The sequence below is a fragment of the Melospiza melodia genome, chromosome 1 (genome assembly GCF_035770615.1).
Source record: "Melospiza melodia melodia isolate bMelMel2 chromosome 1, bMelMel2.pri, whole genome shotgun sequence".
In the NCBI taxonomy this organism is placed as follows: Eukaryota; Metazoa; Chordata; class Aves; order Passeriformes; family Passerellidae; genus Melospiza; species Melospiza melodia.
The window spans coordinates 84,778,769-84,799,878 of record NC_086194.1 but is presented as its reverse complement, the minus strand read 5'-3'; the positions used below and the strand labels follow the sequence as shown (position 1 = coordinate 84,799,878).

The window sequence follows — 21,110 nt, the reverse complement described above, 5'->3', positions numbered from 1 at the left end:
CAGGTAGCATCCCTGACCCTTTCTCACAGCTTTCTTTCATGATGATTCTTGGCCATGTAAAATACAGACTTCAAAAAGTGTTTTCCCTGTAGCAATAGCCCATATTTTATCTACTCTCATTTGAATAATTAATCTTCAAGGCTCAACAGACTCACTGATGGGCTTCTGCAGAGCATATAAATTTATCCTGGCATTCCCAGCCTACATCCGTAAAGGTGAAGCTGTAATATGTGCAATTAATGCTCAGTATACAAAACTGAGTTTGTAATTTAATACAGATTTGAATAGCAAAGAGAATTCACATTTGTAGACTAGGTTTTTCTGAGATGCCACAGAAACTTTGAGGCAAAGTTATGGAGTTTTGCCACAGAGCCCATATCAGAAATATACATAGAACTTAAACCATGTTATTTCACTTTCATTTTTTATTTTTATAGGAATTATGTGTATCCACTGGAAGTATCTTTACCCTGTAGTCTTTTATTTTATGGAAGAAAGACTAAGAGACTGATTTAACAAGGTTTAACAAGGATCTGTGCATGTTTGCATACATAATTTAGTTCAGAATAAGTCTTCTAGATGAGGGCTCTCTGTTAGCACTTGCAAAATGCCCACACTCTGTGTTTCTAGTGCTCGCGTTTGGTTTTAGTTTAAAGTTCTCTTAATTCACTGGCATCAATTACCATTTCCAGGGACACAATTTGAAATAGGTGAGCTCAAAATAATCAATTTTTGCTTGCCATTTCAGTTCTATTCTCCCATCTACTCCCACCCTCGCTCCCAGAGATACATGATTCCACATGCCTGCTGGGAGAGCTGTGGCTCACAGAGAGTATTGATCAACATGGCCCCATGGGCACTGACAAATACAGACTGCTTGGTGTCTGGAAGTGCTCAACAGAGAGACAGCCATTCCACTATGCAGGGAAATCTCTACTGAAGACCTAGCAGGATCACTTTTTATCATTCACACCATCATGTGTTTTTCTTCTGCTTGCAAATCTATCATATTATAACACAATACATCATATGCCAGAAGGCATTTCAGGCTATTTTGATTTATTTGGATGAAATACATGTTCTTGAAGAGAGCTGGAACTCTTCAGAAAGGCACTTGTTTTTCATGCTTGGTTTTCAGAAGACAAACAATTAAGTGATTGTTGAATTTCCTGCTGGCAGACAGCTATATATTTTAGACTTTCCCAGCTTTTGGAATTTACAAAAATCCAATGGCCAGAGAGGCTGGCAAATGGTGAGACACTTTTCTTTTACATTTCTTCCATCCTTCAGAATGGTTCAAAATATATTTTAGCTTAGGGAAAGGTGTTGTTATTGACTACTTACTGCAAGTACTCTCTTCATCTGGTTTCCGTGTTGTGAATGGCAAGTGAAATGCAAGTTTCCTCTCCACCTCCTTATGGCAGGGACTAAAACAGGAGAGAAGAATAGGAAAGCAAACATGTGAACAAAGATGGTAGGGATATTCCACACAGAAAGACAAAACATGCTAGGGGACATCTGCCCTTGATCCTCCAAATAAACTCCCATTGACACAATCAGGAAGTCAAAAATTAAAAATACAAACAATCTCATAATATTTAGACCAGAAGGTACTTTTGAAAAGTCATTGCACTTCCTCTGATCTTATACTGGCTGAGAATTTTCTACTTCACTATTTCTAACTATTTGTACTTGGGTCATGGGAACAAGTGAATGCAAAATGGATGGGTGCATTAAACCACACTCCTCATGGAACGAGGGAAGAAATAGGTGAAAGAAGAGTAAGGAGAAATAAGAATACCACAATCTTATTCCTGTAGCAGTGGATTATACCAAGTGCATGTATCTATCCATGTTCTACAATCCCATGTTCCTAGACACTGGAGAACATCCTGAAGAACCTTTAATACTCTTCCAAAAGGCACAGTATCCCATCTTTCTAGCACATACCTTCAGACTATTCATCTCAGCCTAATAGTTTCTCAGAAACAGAGAGGAGGGGTGGGAACAGTCTGAAGCACAAAAATGAAATTCTGGAAGTACTACTATTACTGAGATAAAGGGAAGGAAACATAATGTAAACAAACAATTTGTAAGAGTTTTGAAAGCAAACTCCCATCTGTTCCAGGCACACAAAAATGCTACATAATGGACTATAATTTACAGCATAAATGGCAGTACTGTTAACCTCAATTTAACAGGAGAAGGAAAACTGCTATTCATGTCAAACACCATAGCATTATGTAAATGATCCACACAGAGCTGAAAAATTGAGACACAGAAATAAGATGATATGATTTATTTCACAAGTAAACCAGGGGCAGAAGCCCACATATACAGGTATGCCTGACACACTTTGTCAAGCCAGTGCTGAAACATACTCTGTGGTAAATAAATAATAAAAATTCCCCAAGTTTTTCACATCTTCTGGGGAAAAAAATGCCTTTCAAATATCTGGTAATTATTTTGTCAGTAATCTGTATTCACTCTATAGCAGCTGCTGTGATTTACTGTGTTTCACTCCAAAACCAAAATGGCAAATAAGGCTGTTTAGGAACAGCAGAGTTGTCTGAGTGGCGTGGCATTTTTAACTGCACTTCAGATTATTTGGGAGCACAAACCCTCCTCAAAGTCATGGCACAGACAAAAGAATTTAATCCCCCATCACACATTCAGGACTCCTTTTCTAAGTGGATTGGTGATGAGAGCAGCTGGAATTATAGATATCAGAAAGAGTCATTCTGTTCTGCTAGTTGAGAGGAAAGAACATTTTCCAGTTGTTTAGCAGAAATCACTTTCTGAAGTCATTAGGATGAAATGGGTTTTACCCTTAGGAAACTACACCAACTACAGGGATGTGCATTTGGCCTGTTTCATAGAGGTGTCTATTTTCCTGTAGTTACCTAGGAAGAGGAAAGAAAGGGAGTCTTGATGTACTGGGAAGAACCACAAATATTATAGACTGATTTGCTGAATAAAGATTCATATTATACCTAAAAAATATTCATTTTTCTTTCTTTATAAAACAATTATTTTTGTCCCAGTGCAGTTGTTGCAGTTTTCCTATTGATAGGATTACTGTTAAGTTTAACAGGTTTGCCCAAAGAATATTCACTGCGAGGTTATACAGAAATCTTCAAAAGGCACGAAAGGCATTTCCACAGGTAGGAAAATTGGAAACACATTGCAGCTAGAATAAAATACTTCCCCATCAATGACAAGCAATGGTTTTGCAGCAATAGAGCTCATTTGATAGGACTGTTGTTTAATTTGGTAGCATCTCCACACTGCTAAAAGGTACAAGTCAAATTTAGAAAAATCATTACTTTAAAAAGAGACATTTTCTCCTGTGTTTCAAGCAAGCAATTGGGACTGCTTCCACAGAGCTGAGGGGGTTTTTGTAAGTATTTAAAAGACTCTTTTCCTTGCATCATACCCCTGTTGTGATAGTCTCCACCATGTGCTAGAAACTGGAACAGGCTGCCAGGGAAGGTGTGGGCACTCCCTCCTTGGAGATATTCAAAAGGCACAAGGATATGGTTCTGTGCAAATGGCTCTAAGTTGTCCTTTTGGGGTGGGGATGCTGGACCAGATTTCCCTGATCTAAACCATTCTGTGATTCTGTATTTATCTCTCACCAGGAAAGGCTGGTACTAGCTTTGTCCCCCCTGGTGATGTTCACTCACACCAGAAGACTCTTTATTATGACAGTGCCATATACAAGATTTCCAAATTCTAAATTATTTCAGTTCCCATGTGTACTGCCATTACAGTAGAGCACATGTGAATCATTGGCTTTATCAATAAATTGATGATGTGCTTTCAGAACCTTACATATATATTTTGACACATGTTACTTCTAATCCTAATGTGCAAGAATTTGTTGAAAAACAAATACTGCTGGAGTTTCATTAGATTACTACATTTCATCTTAAATTATGTTGCTCTACAAAGACACCTAGCATTGCAATGAACAATAACAGATGTGACTGGTTTGGCTAAGTACCAGTCACCAGACAAATACAAATTCCTAGAGGATGCTTTCACCACAACAAACTTCTTGTTGTTTAACAGAAGCTTGTCACTGACAGTAACAAGCTGCTGATAACTGCCCATTAAATCTTTTGACATACAGGAAACAGATGCTGAGTGCTGGACAACTTCATGTGTGACAACTAATTCCTGGAAGCCACTGCAGGAGAATATTTCTGCTACAACACACACACACACACACACTCCTACACACTATCCTACTCTGTGTAGGATAGGAGGATGCCTGAGATAATTCATTATATGAGACAAACTTCAAGCCAGACTTAAAAAGTTCCTTGGAAAGCACTTTGAAATACACTTGCTGAAGTCATAAGGATGAAATAGGTCTTACCCTTGGGAAACTGCATTGACTGCAGGGATGTGAACATGGTTTGTTTCATGGTTTAGAAGGGTCAGAGAAAACAGATAGGGAAATAGGCTTATAAAGGGTGATGCATAAGGAAAAATATTGGGAATGACCAAGGGATAGAAGCCAGGTGATCCCTGTTCTGAGCAGGGAGGATGGGAAGGTGCCTGGGGTAGCCTCCACTGACAGGACAGATACAGGGCACTGCAAAGAGGAGGTATGAGAGGACATAGCTCAAGCTCTGACTGAGGTGTCAGCCAAAATCTGCCATGGGTAACCACTGGCAACCTTACCAATGGACACTGGTACATTCACAACATGCAAGCACACGAGTCTTAAAGACCATCCCATATTACTGAGAAATAATATGTAAGAATTTCTGAAATACATTCCTGTGTATCAAGTAATGGAGATGGGATACTCTTTTCTAAACAAGATGCCATTTCTCCCAAACTTCTTGACAGTGATAAATAATCACCCAACTGTGAAATGGCCAGTGCAGTCCCAATGCATTCTTATCAGCAGCAGAAAGTTCATGTGCTAGATTATGAAAAACCTGATTTAGAGAAACAGTGCTATCAAAGAATCAAAACAGCAGTTAGAGAATAGACCCTTGTTCCTTTCTTTTAAGAACAAAACAAAACAAGCTCTTTATCAGAAGACATGTAAGGCCTCATTTAAGAGGTCATGGTGAGGACATCAACAAAGTATATTACTAATAATACCAGCTAATTTATATGCATAAGAGTTACTACAACTGCACAGACCAGAATTTGAACACTCAAATATTCACATAATTGTTTAAACTATCTTAGACCCCTAACTCTGTCAGAGTGGTATAAGTTGACATAAATAAAAGATAACTCACTACTATGTAATTTGCTTATGCAAGAGAGACAGGCCACAGATAGTGTCTACACAATTAAGAAGAGCAGTGCACATTTTTGTCAAGAAATGCAACAATTGTTCTATCACAAACAAAAAGTAGAAGAAGTAAGGTAAAAAACATATAGAAAGAATTATTCTTCATTGCAGCTCTATCCTAAAACTTCAGCACTTTGGTGCAGTATTGACTATATATCTTCTATGGTTTCTACAACATGAAGCAGTTGTATTTGGAGGCAGTCCCTAGCTTTGAGGCCTGATTCTCTGCTCTGTGAAATTAGAAGTACCTCAGTTGAAAGAAAAATCAGTCACATAAAACCTGAATCTAAACTATATTTAAACCTTGGAGCTATGCTCTTGGCTCCCCTAAAATGAACACAGAAATGCATGCTCAGATTCCTGCAAGCATATCAGGAACACTATTTAGGTTACAGGGCAAACAAATTACACAGAAGATAAGATCCACAAGATCCTGGAAATTTCACTGCTGCAGACCTTAGTCTCTGGGGGAAAAAACCAGAGAATTCTACAGACACATACTTTAAAAAAGTAAACACAGTATTTTATGCTGGGTGTGTGGAAAGGGGAGTAAAGCTGATGGCGTGAAAAAACAAAGTGCAATATCTCATAACAAAGGAGTTTCTTATTATTACAGCCAGCAGGAAAAGGCTATTATGTCTGGGCATTTAGGATAGAAGCAAGCACAGCATCAGAGGGAGGTCATATGGCAAGATGATTGTGATATTACCCTAAAAGAACTTCACAACACCATCTGTCACCTTGACAAGAGTTCAATGAACTGCTTGATCACAGAAAATAATAGAAGAACCTGCATCTGGACAAAACAATCCATGCTGTAATTCACAAAAAACAGCATCTAGGAACAAATGGAGCAAACTAGGGAAAAAAATGCAGTCCCACTTTGGATTCCCTTCAGCCAGCTGATACTTTTTGATCAGTTCCACTGGCAATGTAATTCTGGGAAGCTGTTATTACACTGCCCACCTTACAACACATGGCTGCAGTTTTACCACTACACTGCTGCCTATGAGCCCCTTTTCTTCATTAATCTGGTATGAAGAGGCCAAAATGTGACACATTAGCAAACAGTGAGGTGCAGCAGGAGCAGATTTAAACAGCCAAGTGGTGGGTGCTGAAACCTGACCCCCTGCAGTATCTGCATCTGGTTTATCTGTGACCTGCTTCCAAAGGCCAATTCTCACTGTGGCTGGAATAACTTGCAGTCATTATGTACAACCTCAGATTTGATCCAGGATAGACAGGATTTGGGTTTCATCTCCATTAATCCCAGCCAGTGTGGGAAAGTTTTGTAGTTTTGCTCCTTTGTTGATAAGGCCAGAAAATTATCTAACCAAATGGAGCATTCAAACCAGAACCAGAAACAAACAACAACTACTGAGTAATTACCTCTCAATAAAGCAGTGCACTTTAATGCACTTTTCTCTCTGGAAGGAGCTGTAATACTATATTGTGTCTCTTAGTTCATAAAAATATATAACCAATATCCTTCAGGAATTCATACAGCCATGTGATGCTTGATCACAGTTACATGGTGATACTTTGTGATGCTACAGAGATAATCACTTATGCATTTATGAGATCTCTCTCTTCCTGCCAGCAAGCAGATACCCAATGCCTGACTAAAAACTTCATTTCCTAATTAGTGAACATGTGTGTCTACTATGCCTTGAGTTGGCCTAATTATTCTTAATTAATTCTTGCCTTGACCCTGTAGTTAAACAGAGTGGGTATTTGCAAAAACTTTATTTTGTGCTGATTTTAAGGAAAGAGAGCAAAAAACATTAGAAAGACTTTAAAATAAGTTTTCTAGCATAGATAAGTAATTTCTGGTTATTCTGGCAGTCCAGCTATCTGCATTTTAACATCCAACTTTTGATGCTTGACAAAGTAAGGAAGATCTTGTTTAGTTTCAGGGCAGAATTTTGCTCTCGTCATAGACACCTAAAGAGAACTTCAGAACTGTGTCATTAATACAATTCCACAGTTGTGGAGAAAACACATCCATATCTTCCCCTGCAGCACAAAGCCAAACTTGGAAAAAGCTGCCCTAGCAGGCACTTTGGTAAAGACTTGTATGGTGACAGTTGGCTTTTCCTTCATTTTTTGGAGACTCAGAAGGACCGTCTGAGACAGACAGACAGACAGACAGACAGACATACAGTGTCAGAAGATGATTGTACACCTTTCCACAAGGTGGAAAGCATTTTCTAGAACCCAAAGCCAAAGCCATGTTATTTATTTAAAACTACAATTGTTAGATTGCTGAGATTTGTTCGTTTTCTAATTATGATAGGCAGAATAAAGAGTAATTCTATCTATAAAATATTAACCACATTTAATTCCTTCAGGCAAGAACATAGCAATAACTGGCATTTCTTTTTTGTAAATTGTTATATTACTAATGCCTTCCAGTTATTTCACTCTAAGTTGAGACCATCCCCCTGTTATTAAATCACAGCCAGCATTCAAATTACCATTTGCATAAACTTTGCCCGCCTCTGGCAAGAAGACAGGAGAAAAGCCTTTTATGAAATCATCAAACAAGTACTTTTCCAAAAATAAATTGAAGACTGCAGCCATTTTTTAGTTCCTGAAATAAATGCAGCTTTTAGCCAATGTATCAAATTATTATATGTAGAGAAAACCTCAAAGAGAGCAAGCTGCATTATGAATACAGTATTTGCTAAAGGGTTGTTAAAAGGCATTTGAATTGGTGTGCTAAACAGAATTCAAGTGCAACAACATCCGGACATAGGAGTAATTCTTGTAAAGGTGTTCTCTAAGGACTAATATAGGAAGTCAGCCAACGAAATTGCCAATCTCAATATTGCATTTTATTCTATCTCCATTTTTTTGCTTCATGGTAAATATGCATTCTTGACAGACTGACCTCATTGTTAAAATTATGAGCTGCAGGGAGGGAAAAGAAAGGTAGCATTACAGTAAAACACTGCTTCAGTGTACACATCCTGATAAAAGAACTTTGAAAAAGAAATATACAGCTGTGTTTTACCCCATACCTTCATCACCATTCTACTCCTATATAATAATTGCTACAGTATTTTACACCTCTCAAAAGCCAATGACATTTTTCTCCATTTCTCTCTTTGCTTGCCTATTACCTTTTAACAAGAAGCACCTTTCACATAATAAATAATAATAATAACAATAATAATAATAGTGGTGGTAGTAGTAGTAGTAAAAGCTCTTACTTGTTCTAGAGTAAAGTAAATCATTAAAGTGTTTCTAGATTATGGAACATTTTCACAGGCAAGTGTCTAAACTGAAAAAACATACATTTCTCTGGATTTACAGTGATATAATTGAGATGGGAAGCAGATGCTGTTCTGTAACCAAAAGCCCAATTATGTCAATCAAATGTATCTTCAGGAAGTTAGAAAACTACACAAAACTTGATCATCCTGCTAATATTAATATATAATTAGTTAATGAGCCCCTACAGAGGGGAAGTAATTTAAAAAATTGTAGTGCTCACTGCATTTAATTTTAAAGACTAATGTCACTCATGAAAAGGTACACTTAACTGGGTTTTTTGAATTTACATTTCACTACCATTTTATTTTGTAGCAAGCTTTGTAATTAATTTAGAAGCTCCAAAAAGACAACTTCAATGAAAGAAATCACAAGTCCATTGTGTATATGAAGTAATTTGTTATCATGGATATTTTATGAGAATTTTGTGAAGCTGTAGCAGATGGTGAAACTTTTACTTCAGCTAGAAAGAATTTTTAAAAGTAGCTCTATTTGATTTAATCAAATACATTTTACACACATTAAGAGATTACAAAACATCTTTAGTCTCCTGACTTTCCAAAGCTCCTTGACATGTAATATTTTGTCAGAAAATTTTGACACAGAGTCAAAGCCAGCTGAGTAGAATCAGCTTATGCAGAAAATGATGCATGGAATTTTAATCTATAAAAAACTCTGGACAGTTTTGTAAACTGTAATAAAATAAAAGAGGGAATAAACCCATGGAAATCAGGATTTGTACCTCATTACAAAAGAAGTGTATTTCTCTTGTAAAAGGGAGAATAATCAGTTATCAGTGAACACTTTCAGGCTTTGGATGTAGTACTCCATCCCTAGTAACATGGATATTAACATAACATGATTTACCTCAATCAGTGGAGCTGCTATTCTTTCAAGATCACTGTGTGCATTCATGAGCTTCCACCAACAGAAATTTTTTTTGTCTAAAGAATCCTTTTAGGAGATTTGAACCATTTTTTCCAGTGTTGCTGTGTTTGTTTCAAGAACTTTGCCTATACTTCCCCCAACTCTAGGAGTTGATAGAAAGGTTGGTGAAGTAGACATGAAATTGGAGACTTAGATGTACCAGAACAGTCCAACACCAGTTCCCAGACTGACTCTACCATGGGCATACTTCTTCATATTTACTCCTCTCTAAAAGATGTGCTATTATCCCTTTCTCCTTTTATCACACATCTTGCAGTTTTGAAAACACAAAGAATCTTTGGTGTTAAAGGCTTCAATATCAGTTTGACAACTGCTTTTAGCAATGAAACCTTGATAAATGAATGCATCTTCTAGAAAGTAATTAATTAAAACCAGGACACAGTAAGTGAAAAAAAACCCTGGAGGAGTGAGGTAGGGAAGAAGAGGTAGATAAAACAAAAGAAAGGAATCCCTAATACACTGTCAAAAGCAGTATCATCTTCTCCAAAGCAGCTATAATACTGCTTTATGTCACAAACAGTCCACTGGTGTGAAGCCAACCAAAAGTAGTTTCTTTGGTGTACGGATTGCAGAAAAGCAAAAACCCAAACTAGCTCAAAATATTCCTAAATATATAAAGCAACCCTGAAACTTCTGAACTTTGCAGAGAGGAGAGTAACTCTGTAAGTATTAAATTCTACAAACTTCTAGAAATACCATGTGTGATTTTAGTAGAATGATAAAAAGATATTTTTTCCCCTAGAACAAGCCTTTGTCCTCACTATTTTAGCTTCCTCCAATGCAACTTAACAATTAAATCGAAACACAAACATTGACTTGGCAAACACTTGAAGTAAAATCAACTTGATTGCACATGTTCTTACTATTTCCCCCAGCAGAAATTACAGCGTAGAAAAACTGCTTTCCTTGGGAATTGTGTGCACACAATGTGTTGTTATGGCATAGAGAGATAATCAACTTAGAGGTGAAAGTGGCCACATTAGAGTCTCCTGAATGCCCAGTGCCAGAGAGGCCAATGCACTCCAGGAATATTCCTGGATTGTTGTTCTCTGCCTATACTCTGGGAGAACACAGCAGCTGCTCAGAGCCTGGCCAGGCACTTTGGCCTCATGCTGTGCTGAGCAGGAAAGGTGTTTCACTATTTCAGAGTTCTGTTTAAAGCTCTTCTTCCTGATTGTTACTGTCACAGTTTGCAAGAGAATTCAGCAGGACATTGTATTTCTAACCTCTTTGTCAAAGAGTTCAGCAGGTTGTAACATTTCTAGTTCTTCTGTTTTGCAAGGCTAAAAGATCCAAGGAATTATTTTCAGCTCGACTCTATTGTCTCTTTGCCATGTAAGCCTACACAGCTTGGAATTCTGCATTGCAGCTCACATAACCAGTGAAACACCACAAACACTGAAGTATTTCCATGAACTTGATTCCTGTTCCTTTTTCAAAAGAAATCTGTAAAGGACAGTGAAATCTTTCAAGAGAAAGAGACCTGATGACTCCCACACTTGCAAGTTAGAATATACCCAGCTGTCTTTTAAAACTGCTAAAATTGCAGTAATTTCAGATATTTTAAATTTTTGTTGCTTTTTTCCATTGCTATTAAATGATAATGTCCAATTTACAACAGGCTTCTAAAACTATTTTGCTTTACAATTGCTCTAGGGTAAGGAAAAACATTAGTAGCCTAGATTAAACAAATGGATGGTATCCATGTCTCCACAGAAACTTGAAAAAACATTATTGACTATTGGGAGTTGGGAAAATTGACCAAAAACATGAGATAGAATAAACTCCATATTAAAAGGTTAATCATTGCCTCCCTTATTCATGTAAAAACAGATCCTTTGAACAATCATGTGGGTAAAATTAAAAATGAAATGTTCACAGCCTCTAGGACACTTAATTTTAGGGAATTTGGAGTGCTATTTTCTATTTACCCGTGGTAGTTGCTCTCTCACTATAACTCCAACAAAACAAGGAGAAAAAAAACACCTGATATGGAATACAGGATTCTAAAGAGCACTATTTACAATGACCTGTGAAGAGAAGTGTACTAGCCAAACCTTCACATGTTCTTGCACTGCCTAAATTTCAAGTTGGCAAACTCTCTATGAAGCTTACTCTGTCAATATAATGGCCAAGATTTTGAAATACTGCTACACCTGCATTTAAATCATGCTAATTCATGAGTTTAGAAAGGATGTATCATACAAAGAAAAAATAAACATTTATTTAGATGTTCTTCCAATCCTCAGATAAATTTCTTTTTTAGGTCTTCTCTGAGTTTAATAGTGTTTATTTTGTCTGTGTCTATTATTTACTCCATGTCTGTGTATTTTCAAGTTTCTAATCCAGGAGCTGGACTTCGATGATCCTTGTGAGTCCCTTCCAACTCAGAATACTGCAGGATTCTCTGACTTTGTAATTCTATGTGTCTGGTCAGAGAAGCAATCGCACTGCAGCCTTTGTCTCTGCATGGGACTAACAGAAAACCACTATAATAATCTTGTGAACTCTTTATCTCTCTGTTAATTTTACCTGAAACAGAAAGTATGTTTTATATTATATTCCTTCTTATTCCTCTAATTGTTTATGGGACTGAAGCATTCCTTTTGTTCTGTTTTATGAAGGCATTAATACCTGGATTATGATCATGTTCTCTTTTCTGATCCTATCCTCTCTCACACTTAGCTGTAAAAGTTTCTCCTCAGATGGAAATAGGAAACACCCTCAAGAGATGTTGCAGTAAGGATATTCCTGTATACTGCTGAATGGTTTGAAGAAGATCCTTTCTTTTTAATATCCTTAATTCACGCATTTTATATTTTTCCCCCACTTCCTAATCTTGTTCTCTCTCTTCACTCATATCTTCCTTTTTACAATCCTCCTAGGATAATCCAACCTGGATGTTTAATTGAAAAATTCTCTTCATATTGTAAAGCTGCCACATCACCTGCAGCCACACCTTGGCTTGTAGTAAATGTACTACTTCCTTCCCATCCTTTCTTTTTGTTTTCTCTTTCAAGTGTGAGATCATCAGCTAAAAAGCCTACTGATTATTGGGAGTTGGGAAAATTAACTTAAATCATGAGACGGAATAAGCTCCATATTGAAAGGCTAATCATTGCCTCTCTTATTATGTAAAAATAGATCCCTTTAACAATCATGTGGGTAAAATTCAAAGGGAAACTGTCACCTTTGTACAATGTCTGATAGCTCAGGCCCTGCTCTGAACTAATTGATCTTTCACTGTATATCTGCTAAGCCCAGAGGAATCAACAGACATATTGATAACCCACTTGGGATAGGGAAGCACTTTACCCTATGCCTTTAGAATGGAGAGAGGCAATGTCCCAGGTATTCTCTTTCCTTTTGCAGCAGTTCCTGAGTTTGCATGCTTTGAGGCTGCTTTCTTGAAGCTACCTGAACGGTCTTTAGCAGGTGGTGACAGATAAAACATGGAATTACATTATATTTCTGATTTCTTTATCTGCTACCCTGAGACACAACCCTACCCTGTGGGGTCTGATAGCATTAACCTCTCCCCAACCTGGGGCTGACAGTCTTTCCAAATTCTGCTTACTGAGAAGTCCACTGATGGTGGAGTTTAGCATGCTGTGTACTTGGCATCTTCCACTCAGCAAGTACAGCCATCTGTTTTAGCTCCTCATCGTACCAGTCAGCCCTTCAAAACTTCATGGACAACTTTTTCTAACATTAAAATGCAAAGACCTCCATGCAGCAATAAGGAGGAAGGGAGAATAAATTAGGCAGTGCTTAGAATAGGAAAGACAGCAACCCTTAGATAAGTTATAGATGCTACATTCTCATTTGAATGTTAGCACGTTGCTAAGGAGATGGGCAAGGAAGAGAATTTGCAAGGGGTACCTACCTCAAGGAGCAGGGTGAGAGAAGCAGGTTTCCACCTTCCCATCAGCTGGATGTCAGTTCAGAGCTGAGGACAACATCCAACATACAAGATGCTGCTCTTTATCCCAATCTTCAGCTCAAAGCACCTGGGATACATTCTGGGAATCCTTAGTGAAAGAGACTGAAGATCTGTAACATAATTTCAATTTCACACATATTAAGACAGAGAGAAATGAAAAATTTGCTTCAGGTCACCCAGCGATGCCTTTCTTATTCAAATAAACCACCACATTAAAACAAATATAATAGTGACAGCATTAAATAAGTGCTGGATTTGGTCCACAGATCACAGCCATAGGAGTGGAGCTGTACCACAGATATTCCACCAAGAGTCTCTGTTACTAGATTGTGGTACTTCTGTTAGAGACAGAAATTAAGACAAAAAGAAAGCAAATGGCAGCTACAATAAAAGCTGCTGAGGATTCCAAACTAATTTCATCTCTTGAAACACAATTCTTTCAAAATAAAGATTTTGTTTAGAAACAGCAGTTTAGCTGTTCTAAGAATGCTAGCACCATCACAAGAGATTCATCCTCTGGGGAATTAGAAATACTCATCTATGCTCCCTGCATTATAATCAGCCAATCTCGTTATGCCTTCCTGCTTTATAATTATAGATCTTATTAACAAAGATGAATTTCATGAAAAATAGGCATTACAAATTGCATGTTTTTCAAAAGAAGAGGGAATAATTTAGTTTTGTATGCGAGTGAGATTGTTTCCTCATTTAGACAGAAAGTTTAGGTTTAGTTAATAACTACCTATCTGGCCTTTTCAGCTGTTCTTTTTTGTGTTAAGCATGACAGTCAGGATGTCAATTATGACATGAGGTGGCCTGGATGGCCAGAGCATGTGGCTTTTTAGGTGCCACTACTGCAATGGCACACTGAACAGTTCATGTCTGCCCAGAAGGCCCACAGCCTTTTCCTGCAACCTGGAGTAAGCTGGGAAGTTTGGAAGCACATAAGCTCCCTCTGCATGTACAAAACCAGGATATGACCAGTGTCAAACAGCAAAGTGGGTTGGGGGAACAAGTCCAGTTTATCAAATCCCTGAGAAGCAGGCACTGGTCTGGTGGGTTTTCACTATCACAGTTCTCCTTGAAGACCGCCATGTCTGTAACTGTGAGAGTACAATCTTCCTGAACTCCTCAAAGAATTCTTTGAGTCTGTGGGAGGGAAAGGGATCACTTACATAGTGACTAATCAGTTGGTTTTAAACTTGCTAAAGACATAAACTGGTAGAGCAGAGAACAGACCACAGCTTGTGGTTGGGTTTCATCTTTTAAAAGGAATCTCACACTAAGTTCTCCACAGAGAAGGAGAGACCAGGAACTAGGAATCCTCTTTATGTCAACCTGTAATGTTAAAAACTGAGTCTTGGCAATATCCTGTGTAACACTGAGATTATTCTGATAAAGTTACCATTCTTACATACTGTCCAATTACCAGTATTTTAGTGTTAGAGGAAGGAAGAGAATAAGAAACCGTATTTGGTGTAAAGTTTTTAGCAGGGCCTGTTGGGATAGTAAAAAAAGGTAAGGATTTTAAACTAAAATAGAACTTAAGATTAGGTACACTAAAGAAATTCTGTATTGTGAGGGTGGTGAGACACTGGAAGAGGTTGTCCAGAGAGGTGGCAAATGGATATATTCAAGGCCAGGTTGGATGGGGCTCTGAGCAATTTGAAGATGTCCCTGCTCATTGCATGGGAACTGGACTAGATGACCTCTAAAGGTCCTTTCTAACCCAAACTACTCTATAATTCTATGATTTGATGAATGGCAAGGAGAAATAAGTGTATGCTGGCTGTAATGCATGCATCCATCCTTACCTATGCCCCTCCAGGACAGGGCAGAGGAGTTTGGTATAAGGGAGTGAAGCTCAGCATGGGAAATGGGGAGGAAAGGTGTAATAACATTTCTTTCTCACTAGCCAAATATATTTTAATTGGGAATAAATGAAATTAATTTTCACCAAGTGTATTTTGCCTATAACAGAAGATGATAAGTAATCTTCCTGTCTTTATCTTGACCCATGAACTTTCCTGTGCCAGTTGTTGTTCTTATTTTCTCCCTTGGTCACACTGAGGAGTTAGGAGCAAGAGAGAAGCTGGGTAGAAATTCGGTCCTTATCTACAATTAACCCACCACAGCAACACATGATTAAACCTCTTTAATCCCCAAAATCAGCAGGAATCTGTTACTTCAGCTCCAATGTGTTTCTGAAAAGCTTTTGTAATAGTTACTGCACCTTAATATTGCTTTGATGAAAGCAGTCTTTAGGCAAGACAAAGCATAATTTTCCCACTATCAACAGGGAGTCCTGTTTCAGTATGCCACAGATCACTGCTACAGTTTATAGGCAATAAAGTAAATTTATTCAATTGAGAATACTGTTTCTTATATCAAATAACTTTTAACAGTTGATAAATGGAATGAACTGTAAGCTGTATGAAGAGGAGAAAATGAAAAATTCATTTCTTAAAAGAAGGCAGCATGACAAATAAGCAAATTAAGGAGTATTAATATTCAACTCCACTCTTCCTCTTTGCAAGAGCTGGCTTGAAAAATTCTTGAAAAACAGGTTTCAAATGATAAATGCCAATTTGACAGAAGATAATTGATGGAAGAATGCATCTACTCACTGAAATTGCTCAGCAGGAACCTTGTTCACCTGTCAGACTCTGTAGGCTGATGAATTTCTGTTAGAAAGCTCCCATGCTCCAGGGAAGATGAGGAGGACTTCCATGTCTGAAGTCTGTGATCTTTGGACTTCCAGGTCACTGAGGCAGTGAGAAATCCTTCTGCAATGTCTGGAATGTAGTGCCTTGAAATCATTTAACACAGATGCTGTACTGTTAAAATAATAATCCTGCCTCACAGATATAAAGACTCTCTAGATGCAAGCTGGCCTGAGACAAAAATGTGGACTGCTTTGAAATTTCAGGTCTTTGCACCCTTAAAGAAAAGAGTTCTGTTCAGAAAAATGGGAGAGTCTGCCTTGTGCCTGTAGGTTAGTGGATCTGATCATCCACCACCTGTGTTTTTAACCTCATGAGACTGCAAAAGTCCTTTTAGAGGTAGAGATGTCATTTTATAATCTGAGCATTTTGCTTTCCTGCATCAGGATTCATCTTTCACTTGTTCTGGAAGAGACAGCATAATAGTATTTAAAAACTTTTAAAAATTTAAAATATTCCATTAAGTTACTCTCATGTAGCCTCCCGCAAATGGTACTCCCTCTAATGACACTACAAAATTAAAAGACATTCTGTTGCCTTGAGTAATTTTTGCTAGACCTAACAATTCTGATAATTTTATTAACTTTGATGAACTTTGAGATTCTTTTTTTTTTCTGAGATGCAAGTATTATGGGACAGTAACTTTGGACCTGTTTTCCCAAGGAAGTGAAGAAGGAAGATCACAAGGCACTGTACTGCAAGGCCTCCCCTTCCTAAACCTGGGGCTCCACTGAGCATTTCAAACTTCAGAGAGATACACAGCTCTCAAAGACAGCAAATTCCCATACATTTTATGAAAACTGATTGCTGGAGATGGATCGAAATGAGTGCTCCCACTAAGGAAAAGCCAGTTGCAGATCAGCCAGTTGGCCAATCACCATGGATATAATGAACAGGCAATCGGCACACGCTTATTTCAGCAGCGGCATATGCTGCCACGTTCTCAGCCAAACTGGCAAAAGACATGAGAAGGAGCTGGAAGAAGTACTTGAGCACTGAGAATGGGAAGGACTATGGGATGTGGGAGACAAAAATAGTTTTTAAAAACTTCATTAGTTCCGCTGCTCACAGCTTAACTCTGGTATCTTAAAACTGCAGATTTTTCCTTGAATAAAGGAATGTGTGAATCTCTTATGGGAAAGACTTATGGATTCTGCCTTTTAGTCTGTATTTCTTGAAGTGATGATATATTTATAATAAGATGTATTTTATGAGAGCCTATGTTTCATTTGTGAACAGCATGAAAACCAGGTTGTTCTCTTTCATAGTGCGAAGGAAATGTAAAGTGAGAGCTGTTCAAAAGGATTTTCCAACAGGAGAGTGAAGATGATGCATTCTTATTCTGGTAATGATAGAATGGACTAATGGAATCACCAATACCTGTATGTAAACTCAAATCATATGAACTCAATAGAATCATTAAATTTTAGTTAAAAAAAGCTGGATTGCTTTTCATTTTTCAATGTCTGTTCTTCAGCCCAGTTGGTAATTTGAAGACGCTGAATGGTCTATTTAAAATAAAGTAACTATTTTTAAAAATAAAATTGTCTGATACAACTTAGATATCTAATATTTTCCTCTGTTACTGCAAAAATGGAAGTATTACAGCCATTACATGAAGTTATAAATGCACATGTATACCTATATACATAAAACATTATGTATATTACATCTCTTTTTCCTAGTCATATTTAGACTTGTTGTAGTAAAAAAAAGTGGAGGGAACCTCATGCTGAAATGAGTTGCTGGACTAACACAAATATATAAGGCTAAGAATTTTGATGCGACCTGATTTCTAATTATACAACAATTCCATAAGTAACTGCTGAATATTTAAATCTTGTATGTTTGTATATATTTGAATCTTCATTTACTGGTACTCAGAAAGCACCTTCAGAACTCTCAGTATCAAATGAGCTAATTTGAAATTACTGAATCACTCCTAGATATTGATGATTAATTGGAAGAAAAAACATACCACTGGCTAATTAAAGCAATACAGTAAAATCATTACAGCAAGTATCAGATAATCACCATTTTAGCTCAGCCTTCCCCATAAAATTTAAGGAAACCTCTGTTTTCAAAGATCTGTGTCTTCAGTGTCCAGGTTTCTTCCAAAAGTTGTATGTATGAGTAAAAAGGAAGTACCAATGAATCAATAAACAGTCATAAACTGAAAACTTAGTATGGTGTTCCTAGAAAACAAGATTTTACAGAGATCAGAGGATCACAGAAGTGTTGGTTTTGGCAGGGACCTCTGGAGTCCACCTGGCCCAAGCCCTCCTACCCAAGCAGGGTCACCTAGAGCCAGTTGCCCAGGACCAGCTCCAGATGACTTTTGATTATCTCCAAGGAGGGAGAGTCCAATGCCTCTCTGGGCAACCTTTGCCGGTGTTTGGTCACTCTTGCAGTGAAGAAGTGTTTCCTGATGCTCAGAAGGAACCTCCTGTGTTTCAGTCTGTGCCTGCTGCCTTTGTTCCTGTCACTGGGCACCAATGAAAAGAGCCTGGCTCTTCTCAGTCCCCCTTCAGGTATTTGATACCTGATAAGATCCTGAAAACATCTTCCATGAACCTTATCGTTTCCAGGTGAAAGCGCCCCAGCTCCCTCAGCCTTTCTCCACTGGGAGGATTCCCCAGTTCCCCGATCATCTCTGTAGCCGTTCACGGGACTCTCTCCCCTATGGCCATGTCTCCCTTGTACTGGGGAGCCCAGAACTGGACACAGCACTCCGGGAGTGGCCTCACCACTGCTGAAAAGAGGGGACAGATCACCTCCTTAGACCTGCTCTGACTATACCCAGCGCAACCTCCTAGTGCAGTACAGGGTTCCATTAACCTGCTTTGCCACAAGGGCACATCCTTGGCTCAGGACCTACCACATGCGGTTATGTTCGTAAAATTTATTTTCTTCCTGTTCAAAATAGGGTGATTTTGCAACATCAAGGCAGATATGAGCAAAGTCTTTAATATGTACAGACAGTGCCATTATGAACTGCAGCACTTAGATGCATCTGTTTACTGCTTACTCAGTAAAAACAATTTCCTAGTGGAAGCTGTGGGATGCAGGATATAGCTAGGGAAAGAATAAATACAAACTTGATATTTTATGAAGCTAAGAGAGATTCAGAGACGGAAAAGCAAAGAGCTCCAAGCTAGAATTAAAGATCTTCAAACCATATCTTTGGAGTAAAACAGTTTTTAGTTTAAAACTGAGAGCAGTTCAGATTTCTTGTACCTTCCTGTCATACTGCTTGAGTACACAATGAATGTATACAATAAAACCATGCTGAATGGCACAGAATTGCTCTGTGAGAACAACTGGATGTTTGGCTACTAGACATGAATATTATTGCTATGTAAACAATAATACAGCAATATTAATATTAAAAAGTCAAAAGTCAAGTACATGAATTACTGAAACAATGTTTGATACACTGTACTGAAAGAACCTAAATAATTTCTGAAAGAAGTACAATTCCTTGTTGCAAGGCCATGCTGGAAATACTCTAGGTTTATTTTTATTGTCATTTCCCAGTACAAAGGATGTATGATACATTTAAAGGCCTCTGACTATCTTAAAAGTATATATACTAGGAAAGCTTCCTGCTTATGAATAACATTTATAACTCTTCTGAGAATAAAAATAATATTCTCATATGTTACATAGTTCCCTTACTCTGCTGCTGGGAAAAGGCAAGGTTTCAGATGCATCTCTCAAAGCAGTGTATTTCCTCATTCTCATTTTAGTACACATATTTTGCTGAAGGCTCTTTAAGCCTCCCATGCATTCCATGTCAGAGCCTTGGTCTGAACAACACTAACCTCACACTCTCTCATTCCTGGAAAGTCCCTACAATGAAGACTTTCTACAGAAAGCCAATAGTATATCTCACAGCAGTATAGCATCAATAGACAGGTCCAATCCAGTTTTTCCATTTTGTGTGCTGGGTTATACAGGTCAGAATGACAAAGCAAAATGGCTTAAATTTGGTACTGAAATGTTTTTATTTTCAGAATAAAAATGGGCACATCCCACCTCTAATGATCTCAAAAGCCTATGTCATAAATCAGGCACCTAAATATGAGAATTTGGCATTTTTGTCTCAGTGTTTTTCATATGAACAATATTTGTCTACATCTAATGGACCTTGATATTCAGTAATGATAGCTACTTTCCGAGCAAAAAGCATACCTAAAAAAAAAGCAAAAGAAAACTGAGAGAGAGCCAGCAGACAACACTTTAAATCAAAACTCGCCTGTGCAATTCTCAGGTCCAGCCTGAAGCTATGTAATTTGAAATATGAAGTACTTTCCAGGAGGATGAGATACTTTTACTGTAGCTAGTAAAGCACCACTGGGTTGTCACAACAATGGTAAATAGACAGATAAAATAAATCAAACTGACAAAATGTACTGTGATAAGAAAGTTCTGCAGAAGTACAAGAGCCATTCTAACTATTTCATTTTATTTAATTCAAACTGAATTATGCTCAATAAATAAAATACAACATGAAGATAGAAAAACTGCATCTCTGTCTCCAGGCTACTTACAGCATAAGTGGATTAGATTCTGTGCATAATGAACTAGTAAACAGCAGACCCATATAAAATGAGGAAAGAGAATTTGATTTCAAACGCTGAAACAGTATGAAGTTGACAATTGCACAGAGTTATTAGCCAAATGCTAGGCAGTCAGCCAGAAGGCTTCAACAAAAATTGCCTTAAGCAAGAGCAGCAACCAAGGGGAGGAGTTAACAGGGAAAAAAATAAAAGGGGGAAAAATCCATTAAAATCACTCATGGGATGATATTTGTCACGAGAAAGGCCAGAATGACAGATGATTAAGATCTTGTTGATGGAAAAAAGTGCAAAAAACAAAAGCAGATTTAATGTAA

General features: G+C 37.8%; 1 long non-coding RNA gene across 1 annotated transcript in view; it reads right to left on the bottom strand.

Moving 5' to 3' along the window:
- LOC134420240 (uncharacterized) overlaps nucleotides 1–21,110 on the bottom strand; it is a 34,340-nt gene that overhangs the window by 5,589 nt on the left and 7,641 nt on the right. The window contains exons 2-3 of the long non-coding RNA XR_010028289.1: nucleotides 13,434–13,600; nucleotides 1,345–1,427 (exon numbers count right to left, since the gene is read on the bottom strand). This is a non-coding gene — a long non-coding RNA (uncharacterized LOC134420240). The remainder of the gene's footprint in view (nucleotides 1–1,344; nucleotides 1,428–13,433; nucleotides 13,601–21,110) is intronic.